Source organism: Corylus avellana, chromosome 8 (genome assembly GCF_965113065.1).
Source record: "Corylus avellana chromosome 8, dhCorAvel1.hap1.2, whole genome shotgun sequence".
Classification (NCBI taxonomy): Eukaryota; Viridiplantae; Streptophyta; class Magnoliopsida; order Fagales; family Betulaceae; genus Corylus; species Corylus avellana.
In genome coordinates this window covers 12520486-12535575 of record NC_142497.1, presented here as the reverse complement: position 1 = coordinate 12535575, position 15090 = coordinate 12520486, and positions in this window count along the sequence as shown.

Sequence of the window (15090 nt, the reverse complement as noted above, 5' to 3'; positions counted from 1 at the left end):
AGCTATAGATTTCCCTAAGCAATGAGTTAGGCATGGGTGTATACTCTAACTCTTTTCTTTCTTAAAGGATTTAGCATGGGTATATACTAAGTTGTTCTTTAAGAAAGCATAAATCTATGGAAATCGACAAACACACAAAACCTAGGGCATAGGGGTATACCCCCAGTTTTTCATGTTGATTAACCCAAGAACCCGTGAGGAATTCTTTTGTTACTCTGTTAAACCCATGACTCGATCATCCAAATTGATTTAATTAACTAATCCATACAACATGCATATGTTGATCAGGCAAACACATATGAGGAATTCAATAAAATAGGAATTAAACAAGTTAAGCATCACAATATGATTATCACAAAGGCGCCAATATTGAAATATTAAATAAACATAATTAGAGCTTTAATCTAGCCCTACTAAATAGTTTAGTTACACATGAGTTTGATGTTAAACATCTTCATAAAATAAAATATAGAGGAAAAGAATAAACCCAAAAACTTGAAATTGAAGAGCTCCAATTCTTCTCCTTCGAATTGTGTGTATTCTAAAGGCTTAAGGGCCTATTTAAACACTCTAGAAACCCTAGAAATCATAGCTTTTGCATTCTAAGTCGCCTAGGGTTTTGAAGGGGTGAAAAAGAGGACTTTTCGGAATAGGGCACTGCTGCCTTTCTCTTCACGCACGGGTGCGCTCGATCGCAGCCTGTGTGCGCTTAATCGCAGGTATGCGATCGATCGTATATGTTGGCCGCTTTATCGCAGGTGTGATTGAGGCTTCTTCTTGTGCGCACGAGGACGCATCTTGCTCGTCTTGGTTTGGACCTCTTTGGTAGTGCGCTCGAGCACAGTCACACTGCGATCGATCGCAATATCATAACCTTTTGCTTGACTCAAATCTTCTAGCTTTTTCCCAATTTTGTCCTTTAAGCTCGAGATTTCCAAAATTGCTTTCTTTTCTTCCAAATGCCTACAAAACACATAAAAGAACTAAAATAGTACAAACTAACAAAACTAAGGAATTAACAAATATAAGTTAAGAGCTAAAATATGAATATTTTGGGACTTAACATTGAATTGTCTGGGCTTGACACTCTTGTTAAATTACTTAGCTATTATTTGTTGGTTGGCAGCCATTGTTGCTTGTGCTTTGTCCCTTCTTTCTTGTAGCAAGTCCAGACTCAGCTTGATTCCTTCTTCATTTAGTCTTGGGTTATTGTGCTTTACTCGAAAGCTGACAGATTCGATTTCAACCAGAATGATTGCCTCGATTCCGAAGGCTAGAGATTAAGGGGTTTCCCCTATTGGCGTCCGAGTGGTTATTCAGTAGGACCACAGTACTTTCGAGAGCAAATCCACACAAGCTCCTTTCTTTTCTTCAAGCTTCTTTTTAGTGTTTTCATCAAAGTCTTGTTGGTAGCTTCCACTTGACCGTTTGCTTGAGGGTGCCTGGGGGATGAGAAATAATTTCTTATGTACAGCTTGGAGCACCGGCTCCAAAATGGTTCACAATCAAACTGTTTACCATTGTCGGTAACAAATGTGTGTGGAATCCCATATCTACACATCACTGACTTCCAAAGGAAATTCCTTATGTTCCCGGTGGTTATTGTTGCAAGAGCCTCAGCTTCTACCCACTTCGTGAAGTAGTCGACAACGACTACCACAAATTTGCAAACTCCTTTCCTCGTTAGTAGAGGTCCCACTATGTCTACCCCTCATTGTGCAAAAGGCCATGGCACTAACACCGGCCTTAGTTCCTCCGGAGGGCTAGTCATTATTTTGTCAAACTGTTGGCATTTGCCGCAATGTTGAACCGTTGGCCTGTAATGCGTGCTCAAACCGCCTTGTGAGCTAACATTCTTCCTCCCTAGTGACTACCACAAATCCCTTCGTGAATCTCCTTTAGCACGTAAGAAGCTTCATCTTTGGATAGACATTTCAGTAGAGGAAGAGTATATCTCCTTTTGTATAAGGTACCTCCGACAAATGTGTATCGAGCTACTTGGATACGTATCTTCTGAGCTAATTTGTTATCGGAAGGTAACTTTCCTTCTCTGAGGAATTGGACTATGTCGTTGCTCCATTCTGGGTCTCCTTGGTCCTCTTCAATATGTGCTACTTGGACTGTCTGAGTGATTGAAGACTCGGCTAGGTCTTGGACCAGTCATTCTGCTACTACAAATTCCTCATCTGTAGAAGAGCCAATCCGGGCTAGCGCGTATACCTTCCCGTTCTCTTCCCGAGGTACCTTTGTGAACACTATTTTATTAAAGAACTCCATAGTTTCTTTCACTTTTGTTAGGTACAGCTTCATATTCTCCTTTGATGTGTCTGACCACCACTTGAGAATCGCTCCTGACTTCTAAATTCTTCACTCCCATTTCCCGAGCCATCTCTATTCTAGAGATGATGGCTTCATATTCGACTTCATTGTTTGTGGTGTGAAATGGAGCTGTATTGCTTATTCATATGTTTCCCCGTCAGGCCCCGTAAGTATGACACCGACTCCACTGCATTTTTGAGTTGAAGACCCGTCCACACATGCTACCCACGTTTCTCCTTAAGGCAACTCCTTTTCCTCTTGAAAATTGCAAAACTCAACCAAGAAGTCAGCTAATACTTGTCCTTTCAAAGATGTTCTTTGGTGAAATTCTATGTCGAATTCTCCGAGCTCGATAGCCCAATTGATCAATACTTTGATAGTGTGTGCTTGAAAGTATGGCCTTAACCTTCGAGCTGAAGTTACTAGGGCGAAGGCTAGCTTCTCAATCCAAGGATATCGTTCCTCAGCTCCGTATAAGGCTTTGCTGGTGAGTAAACCGGTCTTTGTACTCCCTAGTCTTCTCTAATTAGCGCGGAGCTTACTGTTGAAGGAGAAATGGCCAAGTATAAATATAATGCCTTGCCTTCTATTATTCAGCTTAGTAAAGGCAAATTTTCGAGATATTCCTTTAGTTGTCAAAATGCTTCATCACAATCCGGGCCCCAAGAATAGGCTTTCTTCAAGATTTTGAAAAATGGAAGACACTTGTCAATTGACCTGGAAATAAACTGGTTTAGTGTGGCTATCATCCCGGTTAACTGTTATAGCTACTTTGTGCTCTGAGGTATTTGCATCTCTAGCACCGCCTTTATCTTCTCAAGGTTTACCTTGATTCGCCTTCTTGAGACAATGAATCCTAAGAACTTTCCTGATGACACACCAAATGAGCATTTTGAGGGATTAAGTTTCATAACATAGTGCCTAAGTGTGTCGAAAGCCTTAGATAGGTCGACAATGTGGTTGGCTGCTTGTACGCTCTTTACCAACATATCATCTACATATACTTCCATGTTTTGTCTGATCTGGTCCCAAAACATTTTGTTGACCAACCTCTGATATGTGGCCCCTGTATTCTTCAATACAAAAGGCATTACCTTATAACAGTATAAATCTTTATCGATCATAACGCCGTCTTTTCCTGGTATGATTCATGCAAACATATTCAGTTATATCCCGTGAATGCATCCAAGAAGCTCAATAGCTCGTGTCAAGAAGTTGAGTCCACAAGTAAATCTATCCATGATAGTGGATAGCTATCCTTGGGGCACGCCTTGTTCAAGTCAGTGAACTCGATGATGAGTGCCAAATATTGCATAATTGAGCCCCTTAATTTACATTTATTAATCATTTAGCCATGTTATAATCTAACGTTTTGTTTCCGTTTTGTGATTTCAGTGTTTTGAAGGTTTCTAAGGAAAAAGAGTGGATTTGAAGTGAGAAATACAAGTTTTTGGGAAGAAAACTACAAGGAGGCAAGGCCTGTCTAGACGTGTGCTCGAGCTCATTCGGGAGAAGCAAAAGGTGTTAGGACACGGCAATGAGAGGAGAGAGACGAAAGTCTAGGTTTTCTCCTTGCTTTTGGTTCTCTCAATTTCGAGGATTTGATTTTGTAAGCTTCTAGTACTCCATGGATTCATATTTGTTTGTATTGTTTTTCAATTCCATGAGAGGCTAAACCCCCAACTAAGGTTGAAGATAAAGCCTCACAAATGATTACCAACGGATAATTTTCATGTAAAATATGAGTGATTTTTAAATTGAAAATAAACAAACATACACTGAAACAAAATAAAATAGTCAAAAGCTAAAATACTAAGAACTAGGTTAAAATACAATTAGTTTAGATAGAAATTTGTTTTCACAACTGATGAGTGCCAAATATTGCATATTTGAATCCCATAATTTGCATTTGCTAAGCCTTTAGCTTTATCATGTTCTGATGTTTTTGTTAGTTTTGGTGTTTTAGTGATTTGCAGGTTGTTAAGAGAAAAATGCGGCTTTCAGGTGATATTTGCAACTCATTCCATTAATTCTGGGGCTTAAGACACTTCATGGAGCATTGGCAGCAAATTGGGATCGAGCGATGATTCGCACCCGATGAGTCTCACTAAAAAGGCCACATCTAGATTTGTATAGCTCAGATTAAAGAGATCTTGGTGTCATTGGAAAGCTAACTCAAAGATCTACAAAGTCATGTTTTACAAGAGTAGGCTAATTCCGACTGGAAGTGCGCTCAAGCGCACTTACGCCGCAGGAGACATGTTGCCCGAGTGCGATCGAGCACACCTAGAGTGCGATCGAGCGCACTTGGCTGACCTAGCAGCGTTGAAACCCAAAAATTAGCTTATAAATATCATTCTTTTCCATTGTAAACGGACGGAGGCATGCCAGGGGCGCTGTTCTTTGTCGTTTTTGTGTTTTCTGGGCTTTTTGTCACTTTGAACTCAAATTCTTTTGTAAGTATTTGATTTTAATGAAGTTAATTTAGTTTTTTTATGATTTCTTTTGTCATGAGAGGCTAAATCTTCAACTAAGGTTAAAGATGAAGCCTCGTCATTGATAAACATTCATGTTCTTGTCGTTTTATGTATACAATGTGATTTTTAATTAAATTGTTGTTCAAAGTCAATTCAATTGTTTGATTAATTTCATTTGATTGAATGTTGTTCTTTTATTCATGCTAAATTTTATATTCGTTGCATTTCGTTTAGGTGTACATCGAATGATTGGATTGAGACTAATATCCATTGTGATCTCCAGATACAGTGGATGATTTGATCTCAATTAAATATTCGTTGTGATTCTTTCAACGGATAGATTCATCGAATGATTTAATGTGCGTGTTTACGACTTTTGAACATTGTATAAAATTTTTGGTTGTCTATTGCATGCATAAAATGCAAGAATATGTTGTTTAGTTTGGCGAGGCGGATTCGGATAACCTTAGTACTTTTCTCATTAATTGTTTTCAAATCATTGAGTTTAGTTTATGCTTTTTGCACGATAGAAATACACAATTTGGAACTAGGTTAAGATAAAATTGGTTTAAACTAGAAAATTGATTTTTGCAAACACGGCTCCCTGTGGATTCGACCTCGCACTTACACACACACTTTACTGCACACGACTCATGCGCTTGCGAGCACAATTAAATTTGTATATCAACGACACATTTTATGTATGTTCTATTTTTGCAAAATAAATGAATCAAATCGTCCAAGTATCCGTTCTTTGTACAAATCACAAAGCATACCTGATTTAATTTAAATTATCCAATGTATATGTGCTTTGCACAAATCACATGGGATATCCAACTTAAATTAAATAATCCGATGTATCCTTTGAACAAATGACAATGGATATCCAATATTTAAACAAATAAACCAAGAAATCAATTAAAAGTGATCGACAATTAATTGAATATAAACAGAACAATGAGAAATATAATTCATATCATTGGAAAAGTATCAATTTACATGAAAATTATCCTGTGCTAATCATTTGTGAGACTTCATCCTCAACCTTAGTTGGAGGTTTAGCCTCTCATGGAATTGAAAGACAATACAAACAAATATGAATCCATGAAGTAGTAGAAGCTTACAAAATCAAACCCTCGAAATTAAGAGCACCAAAAGCAAGGAAAAAACCTAGACTTCCGTCTCTCTCCTCTCAAAAATCGTACCTCCCCACTTCTGAAATTTTGTTTTCCTTTTATATCCCTATTTCTATGGTTTTTGGGGGCAAACATGGCGCGGGGCATACGTTTGATATGTGGCTTGTCCGGACAGGCCATTACCGTGTCTGGACACCTTTCCTTCTCCTAAGTGCGCTTAAGCGGCATTGATGTGCGCTCGAGCGCATGTCTGTCCAGACGGGCCTGTTGGACGAGTGAAGTCTCGTGAGGGTTTAACAGCAATGATACCCACAAACATTTTCCAGCACTATGTCTTTGACAAGAATGAATTTCCACACAAGCAAATGGTTCTTACTAATGAGTATGCTTAACAAGATAAACACCACAATCACATTATCAAGACATCCAAAATCATAAGTGGGTAATTGAGACAACACATGCTTCATTAAGTGCAAAGTGAGACTAACATACAATCATGAAGCTTCAATTTACTCAAAGTTTGTGTATCTCAAAATTCATAGGAATTCTATCAGATGAAGACAAACCAAGGCTCAAGTCAAGATATACATTTTTTTTTTTTTTTTTTTTTTTTGTGTAGTCTGTGCAATGTGCTCCATTAAGCTTTCTAATTAACCTATGTAACGAGTGTTGGGCCAATGACTCCAAAATCAGATGGTTTTAGGGCACTAGATGTAAAACATCCCTAAGGATTTAATAACTCAAGTCAAAAAGGCTATGAAGCCAAACTAGCCATACAATCAGCCAAATTGGATTTCACATCTTTTTACATGAACACTCAATGGTTAATGAGGCAAGAGGTCCGATTACTCAATGAGAAATTCAAAATGATTTAACCCAAGGTTATTCATGCACAAGTCATCCAACAAATCTCAAGACACACATGATTTAGTTCAAATGTCATACCTCACAAACTCTATGCTAATGTGCTCGTGATGATCAACTCAAAACAAGTGAAGTCTCTCGAGGCCAAAAATGAGTCAAAGGACTCAGATTCCTATTGACAAGATGATGATACATTTAAAATCTTAAGCTAGCCGATGACATGCAAACCATAGTTACAACTTAACTCATGCTTAATCAACAACAGAAAAAGGAAAAAAGAGAAAGGTATTTTTTTTTCTTCTGTTTTGCAGTTCTTGCCAGATGCACCAGGCACAGTGAGCTCTAGCGCACCAGCGCAGTGGCAGCACCGTTGACGCCCCAGCGCCCCTGTGCTCGATCCCTTGCATCTTGCGTTCGAGTGCTCCTCCGCAGACTGCACCAAAACATATTAGTAGCTGAATTTTTGCCAAAATTTTAATTTTGGTCTGTTTCATAAGTTCTTAAGTTTCTAAGTTTTAGAATGGTTAATGTTTCATGGGGAGGTGTGCTTTTGATTTAAAGAGTGAGAATGAGCATGTTTTCTTTGGATGAATTTAACAAAAATTGGTTGCAACATGTCTCAACTAGTTGTAGGATACCCGCTCCTGTCAACTCATCTCACACTTTTAACCCACAAGAATCATGTTCATACTGCTCCAATCCTCATCATCAGGTTGGAAACTGTCCATCCTTTGGGCAATTTTCCACCAATTTTTCGTATGAGCAAATCAACACTTCTTTCTCCAACCCGAGGTTTGATTCAAATTCCAATTTTTGCAACCGGGGATAGAACAACCATTCTAATTTCTCATGGCAAGCTCAAGCTACGGGAAATTATGCTCTCTCCAATCTCATGAACTGCACCATCCAGATTATCCACAGTTCAATAACCAAGTCCTACATCTTTCATCATACGACTATCCTCCACAACAATCTTTATTGGAAGACTCTCTCAATCCTTCATGCAACTAACTGGCCAGTCCACCGCTCAAATGCCACAAGCACAATTATCATTGGAAGACACACTTCAAGCTTTCATACAGTCAAATAATTAGGTAACACAAGAACTGCAGAAATCCAGGCAAGAACTGAAAGAATCCATGCAAGAGATCAAAGATGCCAACACTCAAGCTACCACAGGGTTTGAAGAATGGATTGGCCAGAGTGAGAATGAATATCCACAAGATTTATCATTTGAAGACACACTCAAAGCGTTCATGCAAACAGCTAACCTAGGCATACAATCAACCGACCAAGCCATTTAAGCGATCAAAGATGCCACTATGGCAAACACTGAAGCAATTGTAAAATTGGAAGGATAGATTGGTCATCTAGTTGCCAAATATAACAGAATGGAGGAAGAAGAGCTTCAAAGTCAGCTGATGGCTAGAGGGCACTACATGATTGATGAGGATGATTCTAGTAATTCTTATCATGAGCATCCTTTTTCTCCTTCTTGAATTGTTGGGCATATTTGCCTCTCTTGTTCATTCCCTTAGCATGAGTAAGCATGAGAACACCTTATGCCTTATTGTTGTGCCAAATACTACCTAAATTAATATATAATATTTAGTAGGTTTTAACTCGCAAGTGCACTAGATCAAAACAATAGTATAGTAGGCAAATACGAGATCATTCCCATGAGGATTGGTAAATTATGTTTAGAAGTAATTTCCTATTTAATTAAGAGATAAACTCAATTGTCACGATTGAGTTAAAATAAAGAAATAAAATAAAAGATAAACAAAACTAAAAAGGATCAGGGTTTTGATATCCACCACTAATCAGACTAATTAAGATAACAATATGCTAATGCGCCAATTATATCAGTATAATTAATGTTTGCCAACGTAAATGCATGGGTGTCTACTCCTTAAGCTATTGATTTCCCTAAGGAACGAATTAGGCATGAGTGTCTACTATAATTCTTTTCTTTCTTAAAGGATTTAGCATGGGTGTCTACTAAGTTGTTCTTTAAGAAAGTATAAATATGTGGAAATCGACAAACACACGAGACCTAGGGCATGGGTGTCTACACCCGGTTCCCTATGTTGATTAAACCAAGAATCCGGTGTGGATATCTTTTGTTACTCTTATTAAACCCAGGACTCGATCATCCAAATTGATTTAACTAACTATACCATACCACATGCATATGTTGGCCAGACAGACACATATGAGGAATACAAGATAACAGGTATTAATCAAGTTAAAAACACCAAAATATAATTGTAGCAAAGGTGCCAATATTGCAATCATAAAAAGACATGATTAGGGCTTCAATCTAGCCCTAATAAAAATATAAACTACATAACAAAAATAAAAGGGTGGAAGAGAAGAAAAACCCAAACTCCTCTTGATGTAGCCTTCAGTTCCTTTCCAGAGCTTGTGCCTCTTTTCTCCACACTATGCCTAGAACCTAAGAGGTTTATTTATTGGCTTTAGAAGTCCTTGTTACACAAGTAAACCTAGAAAATTCGGAGTTTTAAGTCCAAGTCCAATTAGGATAAAGAAAACCTAAGTCCAAATCAGAATAGGATTCGCCCAGAATTGTGGCGTGATTTTGGCCTTGCGGCACTCCGAATTGGGAAAATAATATTTCACAATGATTTGTAACCCTTTGAGTTAGCTTTCCAATGCCACTTGAATCACCTCAATCGGATATCTGAGCTGAAATTTATGATCAAAATACTGAGACATGTTCAGAATCCAATTTTTCATCCAATCCGATTTGACTCCAATATGAGAAATTCCGAATTGATCCTTTCCTCTATTTGATTAAACTTAACCATGATTGGCTAAGCTCAACCATATCTTCCAGGTCTTCCCAATTTGCCCTTTAAGCTTGTAATTCTTCCAGAAACGCTTTCTTTTCTTCCAAAAGCCTAAAAAACAAAGGAAATACAAAAAGGAAGTAAAATGGCCTAATTAACCAAAACCAAAGGATTAAAACATGCAAGTTAAGGGCTGAAAATATGAATATTTTAGCACTTATCACTTATCATGTTTTAACCTCTTTGTAATGACCTAAATAATTAACTAAGCTTAGGTAGCTTAGTTAGAGGGTTAATTTAGGTTTTGGGTCACTAGAAACAGCTGGAAGGGCACTTTGGGGTATTTTGGACTTTCTGACCAGACATACGCTGATAAGTGCCAAATGTTGCATATTTTGACCCCTTTATTTATATTATTTAATCCTTTAGCTGTGTTGTTATTTAATATTTTGTGTTAGTTTTGTGTTTTTAATGTTTTGTAGGTTATTAAAGAAAAACTACAGCTTTAAAGGGAAAAATGCAAAGTTTGGAAGAAAACATACTTTGAGAAGACCTAGATGATGTGGTTAAGTCTAACCAAATCCAGGAAAAGGTTAAATTGGATTAAATTTAAGATTAGATAAGAGTTCGGATTGGATTTAAATTCAGATTCTGCACATGTCTTACTTTTGACCATAACTTTCCGCTCAAATATATGATTGAAATGATTCAAGTGGCATTGGACAGATAACTTAAAATATTACAGTTCACTGTAAAATAGGATTTTTCTAATTCGGAAGGTTACTATGGCAAAATCACCCCGCAATTAAAGGACACAAATCTGGACGAATCCTATTCCGATTTTAGACCTCTATTTTGACTAGGAGACAGACCTCCGAATTATCTAGGTTTAATAGGGCTTTTAAAACTTTTCTAAGCCTATAAATAGACCTCTCTGCATTCAAAAAAAGATATACAATTCCAGAGACTAGTTTTGGGATACAATTTTAGAGACAGAATGTAATCCACAGCTTTTTTTTAGTTTAGGTTTTCTTTAGATTTAGGTTTTATTTTTATATGGAGCTAAATTCCCAACTAAGGTTAGGGATAAAGCCTCACCGATGAAAAATATCAATACTTTCATGTAAGTCTTTATTTTTCTAATTTTATTGGGTTTATTGTTTCAATTGTTTTACTTATTTTCAATATGTGGCCTGATTCTTAGATATCTTGTTGTGATTCAAGGATACACTTGATGATTTAAGATAATTTCACATAATTGATAGCTTGATTTTATTTGCCTAAATAATTGGATATCCCTTGTGATTTGTTCTACAGATACATTTGGTGTTTCAATTAAGGTTGGATATCTTTTGTGATTTACGGATACATCTGATGATTTTATTGATATTGGATTCTTCTTGTGATTTGTGCAATAAGTGGATACATGGGATGGTTTTGATTAATTGTTTAACGCTTGGTAAAACATATCTAAGATTTTAACTGTGAGAACTTCAGATTAATATTGTCTATCATGGGGACAAGCTTCTAATTTTCCATATGAGCAAATGAACACCAGTTTCTCCAGTCCAAGGTTTGATTCAAATTTCAATTGTTATAACCCGGACTGGAACAACCAATCTGATTTCTCAGGATCAGATCAGGCTACAGGAAATTATGCTCACCAATTTGATGAATTGCACCATTCAAAATATCCGTAGTTCGATCATCAAGCTCAACCTCCTGTTTATCAATCTACGACTCAAGTGCCACAGCCTGCACTACAATCTTCACTAGAAGACATGATGAAAGCTTTCATGCAATCAATGGATAAGAACATACAAGATATGAAGAATACTACCATGAGAAATTCCCAAGATATACAAGAGCTAAAAGGTTTCACCAATCAAGCCGTACAGGAGATGAGGAATTCCAACATGGCTAACAAAAGAGACATACAAGAACTTAAGCAGGCCATGACCAAGATAGAAGGACAGATCAGTCATCTAGTTGCTGACTTAAACAGAATAAAGGAAGAAGAGCTTCAAAGTTAGCTGATGGCTGAAAGGCATTACATTATTGATGAGGATGATTCCGAAAAGTCTTATCATGAGCATGCCTAAGTCACCATCACACTTAAGAGTGAGGAAATTGTGGATAACAAAGAGGAGGAAGAGAAAGAGGAGCAAGTTGAGCACCATGAGAATAGTGAGCCCCCAACGGATCCTAATCTACCTAGTGACATGGAAGTGAGTACTAAAGCTCCTGCCTGCATCACTGTCCCTCTTGAGACACATCAAGAGCCCAAAGCTTCATCGCCTGAATGTCTCAAAGAACCATCTTATGTCAAGATACTAAAGGACTTGTGCACACAAGCTCACAAATCTATGAACCACTTTCCTAAAAAGATCCTTTGAAGCAAGCAATTCTACATAAGATGGCGAAATATCCTTCCAGAGGGGTATGAAGTTTTGCAGAAGAAGAGGTGGAAGTGATTGGTTGGACATCCGCATGATAGGGGGAAGCGCTGTAAAGTTTTCTCCTCCAATTTATTATCTGCACTTCACTCCACAAATTCTTTCTTTCCTTTTTTATTACATGTTATTTTTCTTTGTTTTTGTTTCTAACAGTAATTAATCTTTTGATGTTTGTTTCTATGGAATATATATATATATATTTCTGTTAGTTTTGTTGACAGGAGTTTTGTTGTTTAAGTTTTGGGGACGCCCTGGCCTTGTTCACACTCAGATTTCCTTACTTCTGGTAATGTATTTCTATACTTCACATTGAGGGAAATGTGTAATTCAAGTTTGGGGGTATGAAAAAACACTTTGTCTGTTTATTTTTGTTCTTATTTTTATTTGTCATTTTGTGTTAAAATTTTTTTTAAAAAAATAAAATAAAATTGTGCTATGATGTTGTCAAGTTTGAGTTAAACTGTAATTGTGATTTGCATTTCATTAGCTTGTTTAAAGGGTTGAACACATCATTATGTCATTAGGAGTCTGAGTCCTTTGACTTATTTTTGGGTAAAAGACATTTTCACTTGTTTTGAGATAAATTTTTATGGCACATTAGCATGTTTTCTGTGAGGTATGATGTTTGAGCTTAAGCTTGTTCTCTTCGAGATTTGTTGGATGACCTATTGATGAATAACCATTGACTTGCGAAAAAAAAAAAAAAAAAAAGAAGAAGAAGGAAAAAGAAAAGAAAAATCATGTTGAGTTTTCTGCTGAGTAACCGGACCTCTTGCCTCATTAAGCATTGAGTGTTCATGTCAAAAGGTGAGAAGTTCAGTGTTGATTTATGATATGGCTAATTTGACTTCGTAGCCTTTTTGACTTAAGTTAATAAGCCCTTATGGATGTTTTACATCTAGTGCCCTAAAGCCACATGGCTTAGGAGTCATTGGCCTAACACTTGTTACACGGGTCAATTAGAAAGCTTGAAGGAGTTAGAAATTGCAGAGCCTGTAAAAAAAAAAAAAAAAAAAAAATGCATATCTTGCCTTGGTTGTTTCATTTCATAGAGATTTTTACAAATTTTATGGAACTTGTCTTGAGTTTAAACTAAAAGCTTCATGATTGTATGCTAATTACACTTTTCAAAACATATGATTTCTCAATTGCCCATTTATGAGTGATTTGATTCTGGATTTCATTTTTGACTGTGATGATGATGTTTATCTTTTTAAGCTTGCTCATGAATAAGGACCATGATTTATGTGAAATTTCTTTCTTGTTAACAACATAGTGCACAATGTTTGTGGGTATCATTCCTGTTAAGCCTTCACGAGACATCACTCGTCCACTATGGATGCCTAGGGGTTTAAAATGTTTGTTGCAAATGCTAAATGCAATCGTTTCTCCCACGAAAGAGGATTTATGTTTCTTGCTTTCATTATATTTTTCGTTTTGTTTTGCTAAGGGACTAGCAAAATGTAAGTTTGGGGGTGTTTGATAAGTGCCAAATATTGCATATTTGGACCCCTTTATTTACATTAGTTAATCCTTTAGTTGTGTTGTTATTTAATATTTTGTGTTAGTTTTGTGTTTTTAATGTTTTGTAGGTCATTAAAGAAAAACTACAGCTTTAAAGGGAAAAATGCAAAGTTTGGAAGAAAGCATACTTTGAGAAGACCTAGATGATGTGGTTAAGTCTAACCAAATCCAAGAAAAGGTTAAATTGGATTAAATTTCAGATTGGATAAGAGTTCGGATTAGATTCAAATTCAGATTCTGCACATGTCTTAGTATTTTGAGCATAACTTTTCGTTCAGATATTGGATTGAAGTGATTCAAGCGGTGTTGAAAAGTTAACTCAAAATAATACAGTTCATTGTGAAATACAATTTTCCTAATTCAGAAGGTTACTATGCCAAAATCGCCCCGCAATTAAAGGACACAAATCTGGACGAATCCTATTCCGATTTCAGACTTCTATTCTGATTGGGAGACAGACCTCCGAATTATCTAGGTTTAATAGGGCTTTTAGGACTTTCCTAACCCTATAAATAGACCTCTTTGAATTCAAGAAAAGATATACAATTCCAGAGACTAGTTTTGGGGTACAATTTTGGAGACTGAATGTAATCCACAGCTTTTTTTTAGTTTAGGTTTTCTTTATATTTAGGTTTTATTTTTATGTGGAGCTAAATTCTTAACTAAGGTTGGGGATAAAGCCTCACGGACAAAAAACATCAATACTTTCATGTAAGTCTTTATTTATCTGATTTTATTGAGTTTATTATTTCAATTGTTTTACTTCTTTTCAATATGTGGCTTGATTCTTGGATATCTTGTTGTGATTCAAGGAAACACTTGATGATTTAAGATAATTTCACATAATTGATTGCTTGATTTTATTTGCCTAAATAATTGGATATCCCTTGTGATTTGTTCTACAGATGCATTTGGTGTTTCAATTATGATTGGATATCTTTTGTGATTTACGGATACATTTAATGATTTAATTGATATTGGATTCTTCTTCTGATTTGTGCAATGAATGGATACATGAGATGGTTTTGATTAATTGTTTGAAGCATGGTAAAACATATCTAAGATTTTAATTGTGAGAACTTCAGATTAATATTGATAAACATGAAAGTATATTGTTATGATTTGGTGAGTGTGAATTCTCAAACCTTAGTATTTTATCTCTTAGTTTATTTTAATTAGTTTATGTTGGTCTTTTAATTTTTGAAACCAAAATCAAAACCCTTTTGGAACTAGATTAGGATTTAATTAGTTTAGATTTAAATTGCTCTTTCAAAATACAATTCCCTGTGGGTTCGACCTCGCACTTGCAATCCATTATATTGCAAACGATTCGTGCACTTGCGAGTATTAAAATTTGCACAACATATGCTAGGGTTGCTGGACGTACGCTCTAGTCGTTAGTAGAGGACGTACGCGGGGGGACCACTGTACATATGTCTGTAAATAGTACAAGGAAGTACGGTGGAGGACCACTGGACGTATGCTACTTTTTGAAAAATCT